Source organism: Chelonia mydas, chromosome 2 (genome assembly GCF_015237465.2).
Source record: "Chelonia mydas isolate rCheMyd1 chromosome 2, rCheMyd1.pri.v2, whole genome shotgun sequence".
Taxonomy (NCBI): domain Eukaryota; kingdom Metazoa; phylum Chordata; order Testudines; family Cheloniidae; genus Chelonia; species Chelonia mydas.
The window spans coordinates 181,068,545-181,085,266 of record NC_057850.1 but is presented as its reverse complement, the minus strand read 5'-3'; the positions used below and the strand labels follow the sequence as shown (position 1 = coordinate 181,085,266).

Below are 16,722 nucleotides of genomic sequence, written 5' to 3'. Positions count from 1 at the left end.
TGGATAAACCTGGACATATTGTGAACAGGTCCTGTTGATGCTTTCTCACACCACTGTTAATACTCCCCAATCCTGGCCTGCAATACCCACCTACTCCATTCCGGGCGCTCTCCTGAGAAGGAACACCTGCAAATTGTGCTGTGTGATTGTGATATGAACAAGAATTCCCTAGGGATGAGATCTCCTAACACATTTTTATTTATGATCATAGGACGAACATTTGAAAGACTTCATGCAAACATTTCTACAAGCAGTCAAAAAATCCATTACACAACAAGTAAAGGATAAACAAAGCAATTTATCATTTAACATTCATAGTTTTCTAATAAAATAACACAAGTTAGGGACACTCATTTTGAATAAAGGTCAGTGCAGCAAACCCCTTTCTCTATAAGGCTTTCTCTAGAACTGTAGATGTTAACACAATGGAACCTGAAATGATGTTCATATTTTTAGAGGCTGTTTATAACATAATTTAAACTGGGAGAAAGCACACACAAATTTTAGAATAGTGAAAATATTCAGTGATCTCCATAGTGATTAGGAGTAAAATTTCAAAAGTGCTTAAGTGATTTAGGCACTTAAGTGACTTGTGAGCTCAGGTGCTACTGAAGACTTTAACATACTCAGAAGTTGTCTCAGGCACATGTGAAAGTGAGGGGGGAAATATATAGTAGGTCAGAATTTCATCCCTCTTGATGTATGCTGATAGCGAGGGCCTCATTTTCAGCTCAGCCTTAACTAGACCTGTATTTTTGCAGGCGCAAAGGTCATTTAGACATTCATCTCCCTGAATATGACCCCCCAAAACATCAAAGTGACCTAAACTGCAGGTGCAAAATAGTACAGTAGAACTTCATTCAGAGTTATCTACACCAGAGTTATGAACTGACCAGTCAACCACACTCCTCATTTGGAACAGGATGTACGCAATCAGGCAGTAGCAGAGAAAAAAAAACAACACTGTAAGCACAGAACTGTGTTTAAACAAACTACCAAAAAAATAAAGGGAAAGTTTAAAAAAAGATTTGACAAGGTAAGGAAACCGTTTCTGTGCTTGTTTCATTAAAATGAAGACTATTAAAATCCGCATTTTTCTTCTGCATAGCAAAGTTTCAAAGCTGTATTAAGCACTGTTCGGCTGTAAACTTTTGAAAGAACAACCGTTTTGTTCAGAGTTATGAAAAACCTCCATTCCCGAGGTGTTCATAACTCTGAGATTCTACTGTACTTGCAAGTATTTGTGCCTGAAAATCCATTTGTCTGTCCTGGCGAATCCCTATATACTCGAATTAAATATTTTTATGTACATTTTATGTCATCCTTTTAGGGCACCTTAAGTGCACTAGCCCTTTGTGTCTGCCCAGAAGATCTGCACAGAAGAAAGTCTTGGCTTTTTCAGCTTTACTGATCCTGTTATGGCCCTTTCCTCTCACCTTACAGGGCACCTTCTCAAGTTTTCTGGTTCCATGGTGGAAATCACACTGTGCGTTAAATTATGCCCTCAGTTACACCAGTGCAATCCCAGTGACTCCTGTGAGGTTTCACAGGTACAAATGGAGTTCAGAAATTTGGCTCTATGAATACTAACTAACTAGATGGTAATAATTATGTAGTAATATACTTTCAAGTAACATTTGGGAGTTCATATGGCAGAAAATATACATAACATTTGTTCCCATTAGAGCCCAAATCCTAAATTAAAGAGTCTTTATATAAAATCACTGTAATCACTGCAGCAGCACCAGCCAATGCCAAGATAATTATGGGTTTTTGTCAATGTTTCCATTATAAACTCAATTTTTCAGATGTTTATAACTCAGTTACAAATTTTCTCCTAGGTTCTTAATTTGTAAGACTGGAAACAATAAAGGACATCAGGGCAGACCCATTAGAGTAATGTTAGTAATATAAAAGATCTTCATAACATTACCAATAAATACACCTGAAGGGACTTCAGCACTTTAATTAGCCTTGAAAGCAGTCAGATATTCAGCAGCGTTTTTCCAAACATTGATGACCAGAAGAGAATGAATTAAGTTCAATAGAAACCAAATTAAACTGCTACTGAATACAACTTTTGTGTATGGAAAAAAAGGCTTTTGAATTATTGATATATTCTGTGTTTTAAAGTAGTCTGACACTGAATTAAGAAGCTGTGAAAGACCCATATACACACCTAAGTGGTCATCATTTAAGAAGTCTTCCACCTTTGCCAACAGCTAGTGTATCTGACATATCACACATACCACCCAGAGCTAGTATAGGAAATAGCAGAGGGAGCTATATGGCATCAATTGACAAAGAATGCCTTTATAATGGAAACCACTGCATATGAACGGGAATGTGATATTTACGCTTCAAACAAAGGGAAATAAAGAGTTCAGATTGAAATAGAGTAAGTAGTGAAATGCTCCATCTCCTAACTAGAACTTTGTTTTCGAAAAACCTCGAACAGGAAGAAGAGGGTAGCAAGACAAAATAGAACATAGCGTTCTTCATGTAACCCAGACTTGCACGTGGCCTTGTTGCCTTTGCTGACCACCTAATCTTGTTGATTTAATAATCTGAAAAAATAATATATGAACCAAGAATGTGAATTTGGGATGAAAACACAGGAAGTCAAAATTTGGACCAATAGAAATGGTGACATATCTCAATCCTAGTTCAAGACAAATGGTTGGACAGATAATCGTTGAAAGGTTGATGTCCTGGGGCAAGTGCACCCCGTTGCTTCTTGGGAGGGGGTGGGGGTAATGATGGCCCCGCGGCTGAGTCTATACAACCATCCCTTGTCTATCATAGCTTGGCCTAAGGGTAAAAGTCAATATGGCTGTCCTCTCTCAGGGCTGTGTGGCCTAGTGGCCAGAGTCAGTCTAACTGCCCTCTCTCAGGGCTGCGTGGTCCAAGGGCCAGAGTCAGCCTAATTGCCAGAGTCCCAATTGCCAGAGTGAGTATAATGGCCCTCTTCAGTAGGCCAATAGTTAAGTTAATTCAAAATAATTCAGAACAGCTATTATATTAATTTCTTTCTGGGAGGGAGTTTGGGTGCAGGAGGGGGCTCCAGGCTGGGGCAGAGTGTTGGGGTGCAGGACAGGGTGAGGGGTGCGGGCTCTGGGAGGGAGTTTGGGGTACAGGAGGGGGTGCGAGATGCAGGCTCTGGCCGGGAGGCGCTTACCAGAGGCGGCTCTCAGCCGGCACAGCAGCAGGGCTCAGGCAGACTGCCTGCCTGCATGCTGTGGCCCCACGCCGCTCCCGGAAGCGGCCGGCTGCTGGCACATTTCTGCGCCCCCCTGGGGGGGAGGGAGACAGCATATCTCCGTGTGCTGCCCGCGGCTGCAAACACCGTCCCCACAGCTCCCATTGGCTGGTTCCCGGCCAACGGGAGCTGAGGGGATAGTGCTGGGGGCTCGGGCCACGTGCCGAGCTGCCTCCTGCCCCCCATCAGGGGCCACAGAGACGTGCCAGCCGCTTCTGGGAGCGGCGTGGGCTCATGGCATGCAAGCAGCCTGCCTGAGCCCTGCTGTGCCAGGGCCCTGGGCTGCAACCCCTAAAGCCCCTGCATGAATCCAGCCCTACCCATGAGTGAAAATTATGCTGACGTACTCTGTAGTGTAGACATAGTCTAAGTTTGTAATGTTAGGTATCTTAAGAGCTTCAGCAGCCAATTCAGTAGGATAAGTCAAGAATGGAGTTTCTTTCTTACCCCTGAATTGCTTTATGCTGTGGTTTTAACATGACAGTACTTTCTGTTAGAAGTTATTTTTGTATCCTATGCATAAAACACACAGTAGGCCAAATTCTTCCTTAGACACACACTAGTGCTTGCTGGAAACTGGAATTTCCATTCTGCATTAAATTCTGAAAATTAAAAAATTAAAAAACATAACGAAAAATCAAAATTTCCCGTGGACCAGCAATGCCAACCAACATTTTGTTTAGAAAAGTCAAAACATTTCAGTTCAACCTTTTTGAAACATCTCCGAGGTGCCTGAGCTGCTTGGAGGCCGGGCAGCTTGTGGAGTCTGGGAGCTGGGACTTTCAGACCCCCGAGGATTTCAGGCAGCCTCAGACATTTCAGAAAGGCGAAAATGAAGTGTTTTGACTTTTTCAAAACAAATGATTGGAATTCCTGGTGACAGGAAATTTCAATTTGTCATTCTATTTGGAAACAACTTGTTAAAAATTTCAGCCTGGCAGGCTCCTGAGCAGCAAGGGCACCATGGAGCTGTGAATGGTTTTCTGATGGGAAAATTTCAATTTTCCCATGGAAAATTTCAACTGGGCAGAAAGTGACTTTTCCATCAGAAAATTCCCAACCAGGTGTAATGTGTACACACTATTATTCATGAAGACATTTATCACATATTTATCTGAGAGCAGAATTTGGCCATACATAGTTACTTTTTAGTTCAATACAAAATTGCAAATACACCACATTTAATATCATTGCAGTATCTAGAATCATTGAATATTCAGTAGTGGAGAAGGGTGGTGCTTTGTAAAAAGTTCCCAATGCTCAGTTGCACTGAGATAAATATCCATCAGTGGGAATATGCAGAGAGAAACCTTGAAGAACCTTATTTTTATGTGAACTTGGTACTTGTTAAAGCTACCAAACTATCAATTCTAAGGTCCCAGACACAAGCTTCCCCACAACCATGACAGCAATGCTCCTCAAGAATGTTCCAAAGGGATCATATCAAGAGAAGAGTGGGTAGTTCGGTCTTCAGACTCATTCAAGAAAGGTAATATCCCTACTCTGAACAGCACTTAAATCACATATTTAACAGGCACATATGCACTCTCCAGAATCACAGCCCCAGTCCTTGGTCTCCCTGAGAGAACGGTCAAGAAAGTGGTGATATTGTGGGTTTATTTTTTTAATTTTTTTTTTTTATTGTTTAGGTTTTTCAATGAACACCTCTCTTTTAGGGTCTGAACTGGTACCAAACTCAACAAAAATAGGGCAACGAGCAATCACCAGACAGTAACAGTTCTTAATCACTTCTGAACTGGACAGTGTTTGAAACTCTGACCTACAAATGACAGGTACATATCCCATTGCCCATCTTCCAGACATTCAGTCAATTTTGTTTTTCTCCAAGAGTCAATATTTTCCTTATTGTGTTTAACTGAAATGGCAGAAATTAATGTAATAGCTACTGATTTTAGGTTAAATCAACCATGCTTCAGCTTTAAGAATTCAATTTCTTCTCCTTTTTCTTTTAACATAGACATTTGAATTGAATACATAAGGTGTGTGTATATCAATACTCTGCCAATGCTCATTGCTCTAAATATCTGGTGCTGAACTGAGTTCAGATTCATATTCAGGTTTTCAACATTAATGTGTGCTAGTATCAAGGCTGGACAGAGCGAATTAGATTTTGAGGGTTGTTCTTTGGTATTTTTAATTTTTATTATTTTTTTTGCATAGATTTGCTGCCTGTGAAAGGTGCTATGTTGACATTTCTAGAGAATTAAGTTCTCTGTCTACTCATAAAATAGGTTAAGCATGGAGAGTGGCAATGTAAACTTCCCCACATTGCCCCGCTAACAAGCCTCAACCATGCATCAGAGAGATCCCTATGCTAGAGAGAGAATAATTAAGTTTAAATATCCGCACTCTTCCTGCTGAGGTTGCTAGCAAACTTTTACCAACTACCTCATTGGATTTTGTGCTAGGAAACTGTACTGAGACTTCTAACTCACTTCACGCAGGCCGCCAAGCAGTCATCAGACAGGATCAACTTCTGTCATTATTAGGTTTCATGTTTATGCAGATACAGTGGGCTAAAACCACTCCTGGTTTATGCTGGTGTAAACCAGGGCACTGGAACCTCAGTGGTGGAGGATATGACACAGGGCAGATTACGGTAGCACACAATGGATGTAATGTCTCCTCCAACGGATGCTTTGCAAATGGCCTACAAAGCCCAAAAAGTAGGTAGGGCTAGTTGGAGAAGGTACGTAGTCTGCTGTCAGAACTCCTATAGAGCCTCCAGTGGTAATTAAAGCTGCCAGCCCCAGCAGAGACACCATCCGTCTTCCCCAGGGAGCCAATCATCTGAGGAGAATTAGGCTTTACTTGCACAGGGAGGCGAAATTAGCACCTCCCTTCTCCAGCAGGGGTGCATCTGGCCCAGTAATTTTATTGCTGCATAGAGTGCTCTAATTAGTACAGTGTGTTCAGCCTACAGCTTGCCTTATATAAGGTATATCATCAAAATATATTTTCTAGTAAGCTTACATGTAGCAATAAGAAGTTTTATTTATTAAGTACTGATTTCTGTTTTAAAATTCCACTTTGCGGGCAATGATAAGGAGAATATATTGGATAAGTATAGCACAGGAGGAACAGGAAGTGGGTTTTTTTTAGGAATCAATGTGCCATATGTAAACATTTATTTTGTCTCTTTTTCAGTCAACTCCAACATTCCCTTTTGAACTTGTGATACGCAGGTTGTACGTATGCGAGGGGAAGGGAGGGAACAGATGGGAGGAGATACACTGAAAATACATGGCTCATTTTCAACCCGGAAATAAGAATCAACATTTTTTGCAGCGAGGGCAATTAACCAAGGGAAGTACTAAATTCTCAGTCACTTGGGAACTTTAAATCAAGACTGGATGTTTCCCTAAAAGACAGGCTCATCTAATTCAACCACGGGTGCTAGGTTAGATACAGGAATTACTGGGTGAGGTTCTATGGCCTATGTTATGCAGAAAGTCAGAGCAAATGATCATAATGGCCCCTTCTGGCCTTAACATTGATTAAGCTCTCTTTCTTAAGCATTTAAAAAAATCACAATCACAAACCATTTATATATATATATATATGTTAATGGTTTGTGACTGTGATTTTTTAAAAATATATATATTGTGACGGGACAAGGCCAGATGGCTATAGAAAAGTAGTGGGAGATAGATACATTAGCTCCAGGCTAAACAAATCCCTGGTACCAGGATAAGTGAAATGGCAGCTGCTCCAGGTCAATTAAGACACCTGGGGCCAATTAAGAACTTTCCAGAAGGCAGGGAGAATGCTAGGTTGATTGGGACACCTGAAGCCAATCAGGGGCTGGCTGAAACTCGTTAAAAGCCTCCCAGTTAGTCAGGTGGGTGTGCATGTCAGGAGCTGTGGGAGGAAGTTGCGCTGTTGGAGAGACTGAGTTGTACACACCATATCAGGCACAAGGAAGGAGGCCCTGAGGTAAGGGTGAAGTGGAGCTTGAGGAAGTGAGGGCTGCTGTGGGGGAAGTAGCCCAGGGAATTGTACATGTCATGTTTCTAAAAGGTCAGCTACCATAGCCGATACTATTAGGGTTCCTGGGCTGGAGCCCGGAGTAGAGGTGGGCCCAGGCTCCCCACACACTTTGCCCCCTGATTAATCACTGAGACTGGGAGCCAACAGAGGCTGCGCAAGGAAGGATAACTTCTCCTCACCTCCCTCGCTGGCTTAAGATGAAAATGGCTCAGTAGACTGTGACCCTTGTCTCTAGAGAGAGAGAAGGGTTATGTGGAGGGTCACAGTGAGCCTCTGAGGCTAGTGAAATCCGCCAGGAAACGCGGGACCCACGGAGACAAGGACAGAGCTTTGTCACTATATATATATCTATATATATATATATATCTATATATATATATATCTATATCTATATCTATATATGTTTACCAGCTTCAACCTTCTAATTAACTCTTGTTTCCTTTTCCTATATAATGAATCTTTACGTAGTTCATTATAGGACTGGCTACCAGCATGGTCTTTGGTGTGAGATCTAAAGTGTAATTGACCTGGGGTAAGTCCCTGGTCCTTTGGGACTGGGAGTAACCTCAATATTACTGTGTTTCATGGTATAAGTGACCATCTAACACAGAATAAGCTTATCTGGATGGCAAGACAGATAAGTAACCAAGGGGATTGTATGAGACTCCATGTTAAGCCTGTTAAAGTGCCCAAGGAGTTTACATTTGATAATTGCATGGTGAAATCTAAGTATAGCACTCTCAACCAATTTGGGGTTTGTGCCCTGTTTCCTAACACACTATCCTGAGATTGGTACGCATGTTCTTGAGCCACCGCAGGACAGCCTGACGGTAGACACTAGCTAGTGAGTATTTAGTAATATCAGCCAGAAAATCTGTCAAAAATCACATTAAGGTTCAGAGAATCACATTTCAATCCCCGCAGCAGAAAATAGGTTTCTTAAAATATGCCACCTATAGAGTTCACTATAAATCCCCATCAGAGCTAATATACACTACCAAGTACTGCAGGTTTGTAAACAAGACTCCCTAAGGTGGTAGCTTGATTATTCAGTTTTCATTAAAAGACCCTGTGAGATTCCAGTTCCTTGGACCTTTGACTCAATTTTCTGAAAAGAATGTAATCTGATTGTAGAAACCAAGAATAAAGTAACTGCTTCTAAAGAGTGTGAACCAGACTCTTTGAATAAAACAGACCCTCAAAGGCTGATCCCTGGCTTCTGAGGATCATTGACATAATTTAAGTTTTAATTAAAAAAGATATACAATGCATTGTTTGCAGTGTTGTTGTAGTTGTGTTAATCCCAGCATATAAAAAAGAAGAAGGTGGGTAAGGTAATATGTTTTATTGGACCAACTTCTGTTAGTGAGAAAGATAAGCTTTTGAGCTACACACCCACTTATTTCACCCACTGTGCCTCACTCATGCAATACACTGCAATTCATAATTCATGCAACCACAAAAACAGCATTTGTGTGTAACTCAGCAAAAAGAATGCCCTGTCTAGACAACACATCAAATCTGTTGGGCTGCAAATAAAAGCATTCCACCCTAGGTCTCTATTGTGTATCCGCAGTGAAAGAAACACAGGCAAGGAAAGGAGGCCATGCCCCATACCATTCCTGTGACCCAGTATTCTTTTGGAATAACCATATATTAGTAAGGATATTGCTACTCTATCAGCAACTACAGCCACTGGTGAATATTCTTTTCCCACTTTTACTTACCTGAAAAACGGCTCATGTTTTACGATAACTGATGTTTATTCATTGAGAGTTGAACCAAGAAACCAACAAATTGACAGAAAATACAAATGACTGTTTTGCAAGAGAGCCAAGATGGCAAAGATTATTGCCTGTGTAAAACCACTTTGTCATCTAATTAAACAACATCTCTCACTGCTGTTGACCATACATAACCCTCTGGACATCTACTGGGCCCCATTCATCACTGTGTCACTGCAGTTTACACTGGAGTAATGCGATGACGACTCAGGCCCCAGAAGTCCCATACATACATGCTCCTGAGGCTGAGAATCTGGAAAATGACACTTTCCAAAGGAGCGGGGTCCTGCGATAATCTGACACGTTTAGACACCTTCAGTTTATTGACAATTATGGACTCCTGTACCTGAGGGAATAACATCTAAAATATATGCAGTATATATTACAAAAACGGTGAAAACCAGTCAGATAAGAGACCTAAATTTTTAACTCCAGTTTTTACTAGAGGGAGTACCACGCTGATCTCTTCAACAATAGCAACAGACTTAATGTTGACTCTAGCTGGCAGAGATACCAGTCTTCCCTCAGGGGCTAAAATGTCTCTTTTACAGAAACAAAACAAAACAAAAACAACCAGCTTGTTAAGCTTTCTCACCTATGAGCAACCAGCTTGCCAGGCTACGTAAATCACAAGTTCTGATTTACATACACACTTTCCACTCACCATAAGGTTTTTGGTTTTCCGTTGCTCCACCCTCGTTGCACAAGTAACCCCACCCGCTTTGTCAGGTTTCAGAGTAACAGCCGTGTCAGTCTGTATTTGCAAAAAGAAAAGGAGTACTTGTGGCACCTTATGCTCAAATAAATTGGTTAGTCTCTAAGGTGCCACAAGTACTCCTTTTCTTTTCACCCCCTTTGTGTTTTTCTTCCACTCTCATCCATCGGTCTTCTTCCATGCAGTCCTCTATGTAACAGCAGCCACTGAAGTCAGTGGAGACTGACCCATACCATTTGCTGGGCTACAACCTTTGGTAATCTAGATCCAATTCATGAGTCTGGAGCCAGGAAATACAGATACGTTTTTTTACCAATACTATGGTGTATTACACAGTGTTACTGCACTCTAAACGTGGACTCCTCTCCCTAGCCCAGCCTGCCACGTCTCCACACATTCTTCCTTTAACTTCCTCCTTAAAACACACTTCTTCACAAGGCTGATTAATGTTACTTCTCCATGTTGAGCCGAATAGATAAACTAGACATTGGACATGTGGAAATCTTTACCCAAACAAAACAATCCCCAACCACAGAACAACGAAGGCACATACTACGCTAATCCATTAGACTGCTCTTGTTGCTTCCCATGCCCCTTTTCCACTCCTGCATTTATAGGATGTCTATATAAAATAATAAGTTGCTGGGGGCTTTTAGGAAGTTTGTCTATATACATATATTTCATATCCCTAGGAGCAGAAATGTTTTTTTGGGCTCCACCACAATACAGATAGATCTTAAAAACACAACCACGAACAAAACAAAAAACAAAAACTTCCCTTCATATTATTGCCCTTCCCTGAACACTGAAACAAACATTTTAAAAAACCAAAATGCTTAGGAGAAAACCATAGAGATACAGTAGGGAAAAATGATGTATTTTTCATTCTTTACTTACAATTATGTTGTGGTGTTTACATTGTCACTAACCAATACTTTTTAAAAAGACCTCAAAATTATATCTTATGCATTTCACAACTGACAAAAAGTAACTATAACAAGTGAAATAAACAAGAAACTAAAGCTCAAGGCAATGGCCCAATTATGGATATAGATTTGCAAAGTTTCTCTTTGTAAAGCTACTTGAAATTCCACAATTCAGGCCTCAAATTTACCACCATTAAATTGACAACCTTTTGGTAGTCCTAGAGCGAGTTGAAAATTTTCTGATGGAATGGTTTTCTCCTGGAAAATGCCATTCCATGAAATTGAAATGTTTTGTAGAAAGGTGTCAATTTTGACCAAATTTTGTTTAATGTTTTTTTTTTAAAAACCCATTTTGATAAGGTCAATATGTTTTTTTAGAATGGAATGTTTTGATTTTTCATTTCTAAACAACATTTTCTTATTACGTTTATTTTATTGTATATTATAAATGATAATATAAAATGAAGTGAAAATTGGAACAAAACATTTTGATTTTTTATCAGAACAGAATGTTTCAATTGACTCACAATGAATTTTTTTTTTCAAAAATTTTGTTCTGCAGGAAATTTCAAAATGTTGACTCTGTCTCAATTCAAGACAAAACAAATGTTCAAAATCTCAATTTTTTTTCCTGGGACAGAAATTCTGTTTCCCAGACATATGGATGTTTTGTAGATAAATTGCATACATGAAATAATACTAAAACAGCACTGGGTGTATTCCCGCTCCACCATATTGAGGCTGCTCCATGCAAAACACAACTAAATGTGAACCAAAATATATGTTACAACTAAACTAAATAGTGATAAACCATCCCTTTGAAGAACTTTTTCAGTCTCATTCTTATTAGCTCTTGTTGCTAAGCAAATTGAAATTGATTGTCAATGTCGTACTAACAAGATTTCTGAAATGAAAATATGAATACGCAGAGCTACAAAAATTAAACCTATAAAGCAAAACTCTTATAGCAACTGTAGGATTTTAAAAAAGAAACAACTAGAGACTTTGAAAAATCCTCAGCTATACATTCATATTAATTTTTTTGTCACTTTTATATCTAATATTAAAGATTGCATGCTTTAGAATCTGTCTCATGAAGTGAAACAGATAAATTCAACAGCAGTTACAGTCATGCAAAAGCTTCTGTATTTGAGCCATAGAACACAAATACTTATCAATAAACTCACATGTAAAAATGGTCAAAGAACTTTTGCATTAATGTTAATTAAATGAAAACATTTTCTGTTAAAATATAAATCAACATAACTATCTAGGAAGAAATGCACCAGTCTCTGACATGAGAAATGTTTCCCATTCCCACGGCAGATATAAAACAAAGCAGCAGAACAAAGACTAACTTTGATTAGTTATTCAGATTACCTGAGAGAAGGGTTGTCTTTCTGCAAACTTAATTTCTAGACAGAGATTCTTGAAAAACAGCAGAAAAAAATGTGCAGCTGATGAAGCAAGAAAATATCCACATAACAGATACAAAGTTGACTCCAACGGGCGGGGGGGGCGGGGGGGGAACTGAGGCTAAACCATGCAAATTAAATCTGTAATCCTGATTAGAAAAATATGCCGGGTTTTTAACATCGAGCTCAAGAACACCAAAAGGACAACAACCTGCTTTATGGTCTGTTTCTTCAGGAGAATGCTTCTAAGAAACAGAAATCCCAGCAATGGAGATGAGAAAAGCCATCAGCACATAATATTAAAGAGAAACCAGGACCCATTTCAAGCTTTGTAGATATATATAGATATAGATAAACTTTTCTTTTTTTTGATTTCTCATATTAAATGTGATCAGATTCAATTCCCCTTTTTAAATGGTTAGTATCGCGCCCTGCAACTTTAGCTTTTGCAAAGCTCAGAGGCACAGTCTACTTATGGAAGGCATAGCTATCGTATTCCATCACCATACACTGTGATTATGCACATCTGAAGCTTTACAAATTGTCAGAGGCAGAAAACTGCATAGAAAAAATGTTTTATGATGCTCATGCAACAGAAAGCACTACTCATAGCATACAGCACACATATGATGGGCTTCATCCTGAACCCCACTCTGCACCCCAGATGATAAAGAGCCAATGTAGCTGACTCCTATCCACCCTCTGAAGCCCTCAGGGTAGGGGGAATTCCAGGGGCATTGCAAGGGGCAGGAGGCATAGACAGAGAAATGCTGCACTCCAGTCATCCCCAAATGGCAGACAATCCCTATGGGCCATTGCTAGCCAGGCATAGTTTAAAGCACCAGGGCTGTCCTAAACTACACCAAGTGCCAAATGAGTCCCTAGCCAGCCAAAGGAGTGAAAAGCAGCAAATGATTGTCCCTTTTCAGTTCTGCCCAGCAGGTACTGGGGGCAGGGAACGTCTGAGGCCAGTGTGGGTAACATATGTGTTGTAGTGTGACTGTACTACGTGTATTTTTGAATACAAATGTGTATCTAAACGTGCTGTACGTGCACAGTAAGTCTATCCCTGTTCCTAAGAAACCCAGGTAACACCTTCTGTGTTTTCACAACTGGCAAGCAGAATGTGATTAGGAAGCCTGCAAACCACACGGGACTGTTATGTTTACTTATTTCTTCAAACCACTAATTAGAAAAGTACTATATTTAAATGTACATCTCTCTCTGGACTGGTTTTCTCTGCTGTATAAGCAAGACATTTTCAGCTGGATCCTGAAGCTGGAAGCTTTATTTTGTAAGCTGCCTAGCAGCCTGTCAAAAGCTAAATTCCAGCTTACAGCTGAAAACCATGACGAAATTCCAAAGCCTTTAAAAATTATACAAATGAGATTTTAATCCCAGCCTGCCTTGCCAAAGGGGACTCTAAATCTGGGCAAATTTACTTTGACTGTTTGTTTTCAGCTATTTGAATAACTGGAAAACTAGAGAAATAAAGTCTATTTTTGTTGGCATTTGTGATTCACCTGCACACTTCTTATGACCATAATAAACAGCAAAGAGAGCCCTGTAACCACAGATTAGTCAATCTGGCATTAGGGTGCAGCTGCTATCTCAGCTTCCCCTGAGAGACAGTCTTTTCCAGAACTGGTAGGGTGAGTTCAGCCTCTGACCAGATCACAAAAATCCCTTCCTGGGGAGTAAAGAAGAGTCCAAAACAAAAAAAAGTGTCCTTCACCTTTCTCCAGGTCAATTCTTGTCCCTTGGTTGCAGGGGTTAATACCAATTTTTGCTCCTTCTTAGGCTAAGTCCTTTCCCTTGGTTGCAGGGGAGTGTCCTGAAAGGACCAGATCTGGACAGGAATGGGTCATGTCTACTTTTAAAGAGACTTTTAAATAGACAGCTATGACCAGTCCCAAATATTTTTCTGTAGGAGCTGCCAGGACAAGTGTTCTAAAGACAAGTGATCAAGAGCAGCCTTTGCTTGAGCAAAATGGAAGAGAACAGAGAAAACAGCATATAAGACAGGAGAATGTGGAGGGGGTCAGATCCTGTTAGTAGAGCTGGGTGAAACTTTTCAGCTGAAACTTTTTTTTTTTTTTTGGGGGGGGGGGGGGGTCCATCAAAAATGCAGATTTGGGTTGACAGAAACATTTCACAAATTTGTGTCAATTTCAGCAAATTGTTTCAGTTAAAACAAAAAAGGAAAATAATTTGGAGGGTGCTATTCCCAAAAACAAGGAGGAGGAGAAGAGGGCAGATCAGGTCCATAGACTCTGGCCCTTAGGCCAGAGAGCCAGGGCAGCTATGCGGACTCTGGCCATTAGGCCTTCGTGCCCTGAGGACAAGGGCTGCTCCCTAATTCCATCTGCTAGGCTTGCTACCCCAACTGTGAGAAGCCACATTCACCGGAAGAGGGTATTCTTCCCCCGTTCTCCTCCCCTGACAGCCTGAAACCCCGCTACATGTGGCATTTGCATCCAAAGAAGAGTAATTTACATAGCGCTCCCAAGGTGGTGTAACGGACTGTACTAAGTTCAAAAGATACAGAGTTTTATGATTTATTATTTAAATTGTAATTAATTCATGTATTTATTAATACAAGGGTGTGGGAAACTATTCTTGCAACTATTTTATACAGAAATCGAACAATTAAAAGAGGAAATAGTGAGATATACTTTAAGATGAAGGGGGAAGATATCAGTATCTTACCTTAAAAAGATGTCAGCATACGCACGTAGCTACTTATACAGATCTAGAAGGCAGGGGTGTAGAAATCAACAGACATCTAGAATGCAGATCTACGTTAATCACGACTATGAAATACATGGACCCAAATCATTCTCTCATTAATAGTATTTTTAAAATACTGCAATGTTTAATTGACATGGAAACTATCTTACAAAGTAACTTAGACATGACCCCAAATCTAGTGAAACACAGAACCAGTCATGTAAACAAGACACAGAACAAATTAGTTCCCCATACAGCATACAAAGTTAGATGGATACATTAAATCTGGTAAGTGCGTGATGAGAAATGCATCCAAATGAAAAGGGTTTTCTTTTAGTTGTAAAATACACCATATGTACTGACCATTTCCCAATGTCTGTGTTTTCATAGGTATTTTCCTTAGTTGAGCTGCTTGGGAAATGTCTTTTCTTGCCATGCAAAAAAAAAGTTTAAAGTTTTCTTCAAAAGTTTGTTTTGTTTTGTTAAAAACTCGGACACCAAAACATTTTTGGCTTCAAATATCAGATGAGTTTTGTTTTTAGTTTTTCAACAAAAAACCATCATCAGAAACAGATGTTCCTTTTGGAAATTTCCATTTTGATGAAACCATTAAAAAAAAAAATTTCAACCAGCTCTATTTGTTAGCACACCAAGCTCCATAAATAAAGTGTTAATACAAATAGTAATAAAGTAGTAATACGAATAAACATTTTATTTCATATCAAGCTTCATGTCCATGGAAATCTCACTCTCTCAGAATGAAACTCAGTGTAGGTCATGACAGCTCAGTTTCTACCTTTTAGAGTATCCGGCGTGTGCACACCTAAAAATCCTGCTAAGAGAACTGATGAACTAAGACAACCCAAGCTAGGACTATTGAGCTCCCTAAAGGCTACAAGCATGGAGTGATTCATAACCGATGCTTAAATTGAATTATAATGAAACATAGGGCACAGGAAAAAGAATCTTTGGACAAGACTCAAATAGAGCTGAAACACAAGTGCTTATTAACAAAGGACACAAAACTTTTTCAAACTAGGCCCAGACTTCAACCTCTCATTCACAAACAAGTGATTATGGCCTTATATTATGTTTAATAACTATTAAAGAAAGCAAACACTGCATACATTTAGTGTATTCATTATAATACAAAGAATAATCATACCTTAGTAATCATTATTATAGGTATGACTGGTAGCACCACCAGTTAATTATTATTATTAATGCAGTACAATTATTCGTTTTATTATAATAAGGAGTACACTAAAAATAGTTCCAACAAAATTCAGCCTGATGCAGATGTGCTGCAAGGAAAATTTCAGACCGAATGATTAAAGCTTGTCAAAGTTGTAAGCAACTTAAAACAGTGTCTTATATTAGAAAGTGTTGGGCAACCTTAAAGATTACATATATATTACAATAATTAATTAAATTATGACTTAATAATGCTGTACCTCACTTCTACAGCACCTTCCACTCGTGGACCTTAAACATTAGTTAAGCCTAGAAAGCATAATAGGCAAGTTAGCTCAATATTATTACCCGCATTTTACAGATGAGAAACTGAAGCACGGAGAAGTGAAGTGACTTGCCCACCGTTACACAAGAGGACTGTGAAAGTGAGAACAGAATTCAGATTTCCTGACTCCAAATCCCAAGCTTCAATCTCAAGATGATCCTTCTCCTTATGAAATGTAAAAGCACCCTACAATATCTTCTTGGTATCTTCAGATAAGATACAGTTTAAACAGAAAGAAAAAACAAAACATACTGCAGTGTGAGCAACTTCTCTGTGCAAATTATGTATGAAGTGGTGTGTCTACAGTGGATCTGGAGGCATAATTCCCTGCTCAGGTAGATGCGCATGCGCTAGGTATGCTCG

The 16,722-nt window shown here is 39.6% G+C and overlaps 1 protein-coding gene and 1 long non-coding RNA gene across 18 annotated transcripts in view; one reads left to right on the top strand and one right to left on the bottom strand.

Annotated features, from left to right (window-relative positions):
- Positions 1-16,722, bottom strand: part of LOC102939317 (myosin VIIA and Rab interacting protein) — a 418,560-nt gene that overhangs the window by 83,263 nt on the left and 318,575 nt on the right. The window lies entirely within an intron of this gene.
- The window catches only part of LOC122464662, a 20,467-nt gene continuing 4,866 nt past the window's right edge, over positions 1,122-16,722 (top strand). The window contains exon 1 of the long non-coding RNA XR_006288897.1: positions 1,122-1,135. This is a non-coding gene — a long non-coding RNA (uncharacterized LOC122464662). The remainder of the gene's footprint in view (positions 1,136-16,722) is intronic.